Source organism: Furipterus horrens, unplaced genomic scaffold (genome assembly GCF_987537825.1).
Source record: "Furipterus horrens unplaced genomic scaffold, mFurHor1.1.pri manual_scaffold_6, whole genome shotgun sequence".
Lineage (NCBI taxonomy): Eukaryota > Metazoa > Chordata > Mammalia > Chiroptera > Furipteridae > Furipterus > Furipterus horrens.
Genome location: NW_028327176.1, coordinates 188,246,079 through 188,256,694, shown reverse-complemented (window position 1 = coordinate 188,256,694; position 10,616 = coordinate 188,246,079).

Genomic DNA, 10,616 nt, shown 5'->3' with positions numbered 1-10,616 from the left:
GCAGAGGGACCGGGAGGCAGGGCACAGCCGGCTGCAGCCACTGGGGGGAGGGGACAGGGTATGAGGAGCGCCCAGGCACTAATCCCACACTCCTGGTGGGGGTCCTTGGTCTGGCTTTAGCCCCAGTGGTCACCAGACCTTTGAATACCTATGTTTCCAAGAGTGCTCAGCATCTTCTAAAGGAAAAACCAAGGGAGTAGGAAGGGATTTACATATAGAGAGAGATATATAGCATAACACTTACATCGTATCGTCTGTATGAAAACAAGTTCATCCAAGCATAAAGCTGGTAACTTTCTAGGCGACGTCTGTATTTAAATGCATTTGACACAGCCATATACTGATATAAATTGATATTTATTGAAAAGGAAGTATTCACTTTATCCTTTATATGATAAATTTTTAAGGGTAGTACCATTTTTTAAAAATCAATAAAAGAATAAATTTCTCTCTATATATGCAAGGGTGGGCAAAAGTATGTTTAGTTGTAATACAAATAAATAACACAGTAATTAATAAATAGTACAAGAATAAACTTTCATGTAATCACAACTGGAAACCTACTTTTGCCCACCCCTGTATATAGAGACCTCAGTTATAAATATGTAAATATTAATTCTATGTATGTAGTACTTTATTATTTCAGTGATTTGTTGCCTCTGTGAATTTTTTAGTTTTGTTGCCATGAATATGTAACTTTTAAAGAAAAATACATGTTACACACACAGAAAACTGCCAAAGAGAGAAGCCCAGCCAAAGGAATCTGTTTCCAACAGAGAAGTTTCAAAACAGCACCTCCGTTCTGGGGGACAGTTGTCCTCTCGGACTCTCGCCGCTTTGCATCACGCCTCCCTCCCATCCCCACGCACACGCACGTGGCCAGGTGAGAGCCCAGGGGGGCACCTCCGGGAGACACATTGCTCCCTGTCCCAACCTGGAGTCCTGGGTCACCCTGTGGTTCCTGCCAGGGAGCTGGGATATTAGTCCATCACCCTCATATCCAGCAGCCAGCCAGACGCTTGGACCGCTGAGAGGTAAAACCCTATAAAAACTAACCACGGAGGAGAAAGGAGCGGCTCCCTTGGGCGACATCCGATCCAGACCTGAGAAGAGGCGGGCAGTCCCCGGAAGGGAGCGAGGGCGCCTGGAACGCAGCCTGCGCCGGGGGTCCGCGCTCCCCTGGATTTCCAGCACCGCGGAAGACAGGAGCTCTGAGGACACGTGCCAGCTTTAAAGATCAGCTAACCGTTCCTGTTGAAATGGGTCCACCTCTTTAGTGGAATTTTCCATTCAACTCGCTGACAATGTTTTCTGTCAAATACATATCCGTTGAGCTGAAAAGTCAAGACGGCAAGGAGGCGATCCAGAAAAGAAGAGCAGACAAGTGTGGCAGACCCAGCTCAATGTGACATTACCTCCCTGGCCCGATCAATTACAAAACCCAGCAGCCAACCTCAGGACACCAAGGTAACCTTTGAAACTCAGAATTCAGGAAAAGCAGGGCATGCTGGCCTGTGTTTCACCCCTACACCTGAGAGGACACCCAGACGCGAAGCATGCCCCCCAATTCCTGTCCCGTGAACCTTTCCAGGGCCCTAAATTCAAACAGCTGGACCGATCCTTCAAGAACCATCTGCTCACTCAGCCTTTGGAAATGAGAGCTCCGCCTTCCGATGGGAAAGGTAAGCAGTTCCTTTCCCCGACAGCACGGTGTTCTGGCCTTGTTTACTCTCCATGGAAACAGCCTTTTTTGAGAACAGTGTGTTAGCATTTACTAGCGACACAGCTTACAGCAAGTTCATGGCTGTCGTGAAAGGCCCCAGGTGTGCAGAGTTGCTTAAGGACGAAACCCTTAGAGCAGAACAACCCCAGCTTCCAAAGCCCTAAATTTCAAGTACCCAGGAAGGCAGAGTGAAGACATCACTAAGTCCCATTTCAAACATCCGAAAACCCGGAGGGAGCTGTTCCGGCAAAGGAAGAGGAAGTATGAATATAAATGACAGAGCAGCAGGAACTTCACTGCTCAGATATTAGGGGTGGGCCGGGCTGCCACGCGTCTGCTTGGCAATGGGGCACCTTTCCCGTTTCCTAAGTTCCGCCTCGAGTGCAGAAAGTGACACGGAACGGAAATCCTTAGGACTCATGACAACGACGGACAGGTCAAGGACACCAGGGGAATTTTTTGCCTAGTGACACCCCAACTCTCAGAATTCGCGGGCTTCCACCCTGGGTCCCAGCCAGGAGATATTAAGCACACAGAACAACATACAGACACCCGGGACGCATTTGAATCTCTTTGTTCTTAAATCAATTCAGTATGGCTGGGCCCTGGGGGAAGATGCCCTGGGCTCCCACAGGGACTTAGGGAACCAGAGGAAGGGCCTGTGGGCCGTGCCCCACGTGGCCCTCCTGAAGGTGGGTGCACACTTCTTCCTGGCCGAGCCTCGGGATGAAGACTCAGGTGAGGTTTCCGGACGGAGCTTGCCATTCTGTGAGTGCACGCCACTCATATGCCCTTCCCAAACATTGCAGGTCCGCAGGGCACAGGTCGGACCCCCGCCGCCACCCCCCAGCAGTGGACACCCCCAAAGTCCTAAAACCCTCCCCTCCACTGTTCCTGTCCCAGCAGCAGCCTCCTTCCTCTCCACTGGGGGTGGGGGGGCATGTGGGGGCAATTGCAGCCTCGTAACTGCCCTCCCCCGACTGGAAGGGTAATAAGACTACAGTATAGCCCAGATATCACACACCAGATGCCTGAAAGCAAAATTCTAAGTTGTTTTGGACCCCACTGGGTTTCTTTGCTTTTAGTACTTGCCAACACTTTAAAAAATCTAGAATGTTCACATTAAAAACCCCACTCTTTATCTTCTATTTAAAAAGCAGATTCTCTGACGACACCAGGCCCCCAATCCCACGAGCCCCGATGGCTGGAGCTGACTGAGAGGGGACAGACATAACGTGTTGTCTGTTTCGCCAGCCCCACAGCTCCCTGTCGCTGAGCAGCGGCCACCTCACAAACCCACGTTATTACCTGCTGTGAGAGCTGGATTTTGCTATCCTTGCTCTAGGCTTTAGGGCAGAAAGCTTTGGCTGCCTTTCTGGGAATCAGAAAAGGAACCATGACCTTTCCATTCTTTCCAATTCCCGAAAGAACAAGACAAAACAATGTTTCAGTAGCTTTTCCTGGCCATTCCCTCCATATATACGGGCAACGCCCAGGAGAAGCTGACCACCAGCATCCTCAGACTTTCCACCCACGCTTGGCAAAGGGACTAACCCATCCACATGGTAAAAAAAGTTGTTCTGGTACTTGGGAAACTGGGAGGCCAACTGAACTCGGCCGCGATAGGTGAGGGACCAACGCGTGACAAGGTGCAGCAGGGGAAAGGGACCCCGTTCCCTCCAGAAACACAGGGGAAAGTGGGACATTACAGACAAGTTGTAGAGTGGGGTTCAGTGGACAGGAAATCACTGAGGAAACATCAGGGGTCCCAGGGATTGTGGCTGAACCGACCTGAAGGAATCCTTGCTGAGGGCAGGCCCACATGGTCAGCTATCAGTCCCCTGGGGGTTGGCAGAGGAGGGATTTGGTCAGATAGGAGGCGACTGGATATGGAGGGTGCGGAGCTTTCTGGCTAAGCTGATGGAAGGTCACGTGCGAGGATGGGACCCCAGAGAAGAAGGCTCACAGGAGCCTGACAAGAGTTGGGTCACACAGTACCCTCCTCACAGACACCCCTCCCCTGAAAGAACAGAAGGCCGGTCACTGGCTGGCGATGTCTACCAAACACGTGCCTTTGCTCCCACAATTCAAGGAGCTGTGGCTGCAGGGACGGAGAACACAGAAAGCAGGGCCAGTCCCAGGGACAGCAGGACAGGCGTCGGTAACGGCAGCACTAGAAGTGACCCAGGACATTGACCATCTGTCCCAACAGCGTGACAGGGGACAGGAGATCCCAACACCACTGTCCACCAAGGGTCACAACTGCATAGGAGTTAGATCACAACACCGCAGCTGAAGGCAGGGTCCCATCACACAGTACAGGAAAATAATAGAATGCATAAAATCAAGTTTTCTGGGGGCAGAACGGGAAGGAGGGTCACGGGGAAAAGAAGAGGAAGGGTCTTTTCAGGAACAAGTATTGGGGATTGTGGGAAACGCTCACAATAAAGCACCGGGACACAGGATTTCAGCAGCAAAGCGAGGCGTTTATTCATGAGTCTGCAGAGTCAGGCACACCGCCAGCCAGGGGCATGCGCGCAAAGTAGACAAAGGAAACTGGTTTTATACTAATGCGATTGTTCCCCCTCCCTAACGCGATTAGCTCCCCCTCTCCTCTCCCCCGTTTCTCCATGATTCATTAATCCGGGTTCACGATCTAATGTGATTAACTACTTAACTAAGAGTGTGATTAACTAAGGGTAATCTAGTTATAGGTCTATCTCCAACGTATTTGCAAAGGTATCTAGCTACATCTTCCCATTTGTCTGTGCTTGGTGATGACAACCCTGGCTGGTTTGGCTCAGTGGATTGAGCGTCGGCCTGCGAGCTAAGTGTCGCTGGTTCAATCTTCCAGTCAGGGCACATCAGAGAAGGAAAACTCTGACTCCAAAAAACCTCCGCTGCCTTGCGGCATACCTCTTCAGGGGAAAGGCTAAGGGAGTAAACCCCGACAGAAAATCCGGAGCCGGAGTCCCTAAGGCGGTTTGACGTTGTAGTCAACACCGGCAACTCCTGCGGTGCACCTGAAGCCAAGCTGTATTGACTCCGTCTTTCCCTTGGATCCTTCAGCTGCGAAGAGAGGGGGGGTCTGCTGCATGGGCAACAGCAGACCCTCCATATCACCCTGCCCAGGCTCTGTAGCTTCAGCTTCACTGGAGAGGACACTCCAGCGTCATCGCAAGATGTCGATTCAACACGGGAGGAGACAGATACCGTGTCACTCCCGAGTCGGACTGCACAACCATTCTCGGGGGTGCAGATAGACTCTTAAGAAGCTACACCATCGTCTCTCGAGACGGACAGCTGCCGATATAGTGATGACAGTCTTCCTCCTTTTGATCCCAGAGATATGTGTGTGGAGCTACAGGATGTCATTTCCTTGTCCCTTTTCCATGAGACATCTGTTCATGACCTCCTACTGGTTTGAGAGTCCCTGGCTTCTTTCTTCCTTACAGAATTGACTGTGGGAGTGGGGGTGGGAGGGCAGGGCAGGGAGAGCAATGGGGGAGAAACTGGGACAACTGTAATTGAAAAACAATAATATTTTTTTTAAAGTTTTCTGGGAAACCTCCTAATGTCCACCGCATCCCCTTAGGACAGAATGATGCTGTCCTAGAACGCATGGGGAGGAAATTACCCGACGTATCTGAGTCTCACGGAAGAGGCCCCCTTTCCTGGGCACCGGACGCGCGCCCACGAGAGCCCACCCCAGCGCCCTCGCACAGTGGGCAGGGAGTGTGACCAGAACCGGGGTTGTTCCTGTTACTGAATGGTGTGCCGTCCTGATCTGTGATCACAGACTAGCGCTAGACCATTCCTGTTGCTGAGGCTGGGGTGGGAGTCTGGAGGAAGGGCCGGCGGAGTTGGAGGTCAACGTTCAGGGCCCAGGAGGGCGTTAAGGCATCGATTACAGTGGGTGGAGGAGCAGATAAAGCGAGAGAGAAAAAAAAATCACAATGACCTTAAAAGCACTTGGAAGTATTGTCTTATTTAACCTCACAGATTAGGTAGGTGCTAGATTATCCCATTTCGCAGGAAGGGACCTGCTGTGGGAGCAAGTTCCGGTGAATGGAGTGCTGGGATCTGTGCTTCAGTCACGTGATTCAAAGCCAGGAGCCTGGCATTGCCAACCCACGAGAAACGGACAAAGAGAGGAACTGGAAGCCAGAGAGATCAAAGGAAAACCTCAGACGAGGAGCAGAGTTTAAAGAAGGGAGTGAGCCAAGCAAAGCCGCAGAGCTGCTGAGAGCCCTGGCCCTTGCGGCCTCGGAATCGGCCAGAGGGCGAGTGGAGGGGGGACACTCAATGGAGCGCAGGGCAGAGGTCAAAGCACAGGTGATGAAGGGGTGGAGAGGGGTGAACAGGGCGAGTCAAAGCCACCGGAGCCCAGTCCACACATTGGGCGTCCCGGTCCTGCCTGCCAGTGTGCTGGAAGTAACGTCCCAAGTGTGATCCGGTTGGCCGGCCGAGGGTGGCAGCTCTGTACGTGGACGGACAATGTCCCGTAGCCATCATTGCTCAGGTTTGCTGAGGTGCCCTGACCCCCAGTAACCTACCTGAATTGCTAAAGGCAGACACAGGCTCAGATTTTTCCTGCGGGGTGAAAGCCCGAGAAACTCAACCATCAGAAGGCATGATAAATGGCTGGAGAAGAGCTTGTCTTTCTTCCACCATCACAGCCCTCTTCTCCTCCAAGAAGTCCAGAGCTGGAAAGACAGAAGAGACAAAAGAGGGAAAGAAAAACCTAGGGCACCCACAGAGAAGCGAGGGACAGCCTCACACAGCGTCCCTGTCACCGAACACTGTGAATCCGAAAGTCGGTATTGTCTTTTTCATTAAAAAGAAAATGTGGACAGTCTAACATTTTGTAGAACCGGGGTGAAGTAGACTTGAACACGTGAATTCTACAATAGTGTTCCTAACGGAAGCAATCAGGAATTTTGAGAAGTGAAAGGAACTGAAATAGGTTCCCCTTATTCTTTTTTAAAAAACATTTGCTGGTGTCTGCTTCAAACTGAGCAAGAGAGAGGATTAAACCCAAAGGAGGAGGGAGGGTTGCTCTGGGAACAGCGGTCTGTGAGCACTGGGGGAGGGGAGACTGGGTAGAGGGCGTCCCTCTCGGTGCCCAGCCTGGGGACCTGGGTCTCCGAAGGCACCATTTTCCCACCTGCAGGGTCCCTCACCAAGTCCAAGTGCCCTCGGGAGGGTCAGTGTGGTGCTGAGGGTCAAACTCCCCCAGCGTTCCCGGGTCCCAGGGCTGCTAAGTCTTTTCAGATGTTAATTTCGTGATTCACCCAAAGACTTTCAAAAGAAAGAGGCTTTTAAGTAATGGAAGAATCAGATGGGTTTTAAAGCCTTGGCGAGCAGATTCGGATCAGTCTCTGGAAAGGTACAAAAGCATGCTGCAGAACTGGTTTGGCCTGGAACTGAAACCGCTCGGAGGAGAGACTGTTTGCAACACAGGGAGGCGTCCCGTCCAGAGGGAACTGAGCAAGGGGCCCGTTTCCCAGTGCGGCTGATTTATTTCGCTCAGAGATTTCTTCCCTGTGCACGTATCAGTATCACAGGCGACGGGAAAGAATCACCACATGAAAACTACATTTAAACATTTGAGATTCACATCAAAGCCGTAGAAACAGAGGCAGTTTAAAAGATTACGTTTCAGCGCAGACCTATTTTGAACCAGTCTTGTCCAGGACTCAGAGTTTTGGATGACTTATACTTAACTTGACCGTGGCGTTTTTGTTTGCGAGGCTGACATGTTTAACGGGCGTTTGCTGGAGAAGGGGAAGCACAAATGAGTCCCCCCCCCCCCGCCCCCATAATCACTAAACTGCTGCGATGGAGGGAAAGTGCAGAAGAGGGGGGATCCCAGGGGAAAAGGTAAAGGTCGGGATGCGAGATCAATCTGGACAACAAGGCCCCCTCCCCCTCCCCCCAGCCACCCCTGAAGCCCCACTGCCCCACCCCACGAAGGGTGAGAGAGGCCCACGTGGCTTCTTTCTTTCTTGCTTTTTTATTCTCATGAAATGTTTCAAGCGTATCCAAAGGAATAAAAAGCAACACAGCCAACACCTTTCCCTCCCCGCCTCCCAGCCTAAGAACTAAAACATCACAGAAACAGTTCCCAGCACAACCCTGACCCTGATCTGATCCCTCCTTCCCTCCAGAAGCCTCTATCTTGAAATGTGTCCTCATTTATAGACTTCTTCTACTAACTGTATATATACATATATATGTACATATATAAACACTATTTAGTCAGTTATTTTGTACATTTTAAAGTTCATATGAATGTTGTTCAGAAAATTCAGCTGGGTAAATTTGAAGCTCTAATTGGCTTTCTTAAGCAACCCACGAATCAGGCAGAATCCCGCCTACAGCTAGGAGGACCCTACGAGAGGACTGTACAAAATGGAAGGATTTTCTAGGAAGGAGGCTGAGGCGAGGGAGCTATTAGCAAAAGAAAAGGGATTATGTCTGGGCCAAGACTCCTTCTCTTTGGCATAAGAGAAGGGAGGGCTTTGATCCTGCCCCTTGCCTCTTGTTTACAGTGGGGGGTGGGGGGTATGGAGAGGGCCAGGGTGACCGACGACCCTACTGGTGCTTGGCCAGAAAATTCCAGACTGCTTGATGATCTTTCTGGGAGAGGGTGAAACTGCAATCAGACCAGGTATTAAATCTAGGTTTGTTGTCATGCTCTTTTAGCTCGAGTGACACCATTTGGGGCCTGTGGTTACTTTTCTTTAATAATTCCTACCTTTTGATCATATTCTGAGAGATGTGATTAAAAAATTAAGGCATTATCCCTGGCTGGGTGGCTCAGTTGGTTGGAGCATCGTCCTGTACACCAAAAGGCTGGGGTTTAATTCCCAGTCAGGGCATGTGCCTGGGTTGCAGAATATGAAACCGGAAAAGCTTGTGTTCAGGCCGCCTGTCACCTACCGGACCCAATAAGCAGAGACGGGTTGAATCTTTAAGGGCGCTTTATTCAGATGGTCGGTGATCTGAGAATACAGCAGGTTTGTACCTTAACAGACTGTCTTAAATTCCATTTTAAACTGACACGTTTTATAAGAAGAAGAAAGGTGTAGGTAAGGGGTTTGGAATTCAGGGAAAAGGTTAATCAGATAAAAGCTGCAGCAGTCATTCATCTGTGTCCTGGGCGGTAGTCCCTGTGCCCTGGGCGGTGGTCCCTGTGTCCTGGGCGGTGGTCCCTGTGTCCTGGGTGGTGGTCCCTGAGCCCTGGGCGGTGGTCTCTGAGCCCTGGGCGGTGGTCCCTGTGCCCTGGGCGGTGGTCCCTGAGCCCTGGGCGGTGGTCTCTGTGCCCTGGGCGGCGGTCAATGGCTCGGTGATGGCCTGCAGTCCTCCCGAGGCACAAAAGTGGAACTACTTATGGTTACCTGGAGTCAGGCTGGGCCACACCTCCAGTTCCTGAAACAATAGCTCTTTACATACATTGATTACCAAGCTTATTAGCTATTAACCTGAAGCTAACTAAAATTTTTCAACATTTGAGTCCCCCAACAGTTAGATCCTGAGTTGGGGCACCTATGGGAGGCAACCAATTGATGTTTCTCTCTCTGTCTCTCCGCCTCTCTCTCTAAATATTTTTTAAATTGTTTTAAATTAAGGCATTAGTACCACTGTCCGCTCCTACTCTGCAGCTCTGTCGATCCTTAGCGTGGCGTGACAGTTTTACTTAATCTGTGACATTTACAGGTCACAGTTCCAGGTTCATAATCCTTAAATCAGTCCTTACTCGTTCCCTTTGTGACATGCCAGTCTAAGGGAGATCGTTTACTCAGTAGCTAGCAGCTAAGAGCACACATGTAAAATGTTTTGACAGAATAAAACACCAGGGAGATTTTAATGGGAACCGTAAGCAACATCACTCCCCGTGTCTGGAGTGCACGTCAGCACCACAGACCCCAAGGCCCAAACCAATCAAAGAAAGACCCTGCTGACCGAGTCACCCTTCTGTGGACAGAAAGAGGCCACCACACTCTGAACGACGTGACAAGCTCAGGGGAGGCCTGCAGGGCAGCCCTACAAACTCGGAGAGAGGAAGTAACCACCCAGGATGGTCTGAACGTAAAGATTCCTCACTAAGTGATTCATGGCAGGTAGTCACGTCCTAGGCCCGCATCTTCCCCGACAAAGGTCAGCCTTTGCCTTAACGGAGCCTGTCTGTTGTCCTTTTGCATCTATGATAACAGACCTTTGGAATGTCAGGGCAATTTCCTGTTTCCAGACCCCTGGGGCACCATCTCCCACCTGAGCAGGAGACCAGAGAGCCCCGAATGGTTATTGTTACCCTGTTACTTGTCAACTGTCCGGTACCCACCAGTGTAAAAGAAGTATGTGTTTCTTCGTTTTATTCTTTATCCAATCTCAGAGATTTCCTGATCTACCACCAGTGGACTTCATCTAACACCTTATGTCTCCTCTGACCGTGAAATGTAAAAATAAGGGGCAAAACTGCCGTTCTCTGGAGCATTTTCTCAATCTGTTGAAGTTTTGCTTCCTGGCAATTGTCAGTTTGGCTCAAATAAACTCATAAAAACTCCACAGGTTTGGACGCTTCTGCTGTGGACACTTCTAAGCCCAACGGCTGCTCACTGATCTCGTGGACTGAGTTTCCACCTGCCCAGAAGGCTTGCTCCAGCTACAGCAGGTCGTCTGGCCACAACACAGACCCCTCCTTGCTCAACTGAAGAATCAAGGGCTAGTCTATTATCAAGAACAACTTTGGCCAGAGAGTCTAAGGACCTTTCTTGGGCAGCTGATGCTTTAGCAATGGAACCTGCAATGTCTCCAAAACCAAAGGAGGGATTTCTGATCATATTTCCATTTATATCTATTCCTAACCAGGAAAATATGGCTCTGCCCA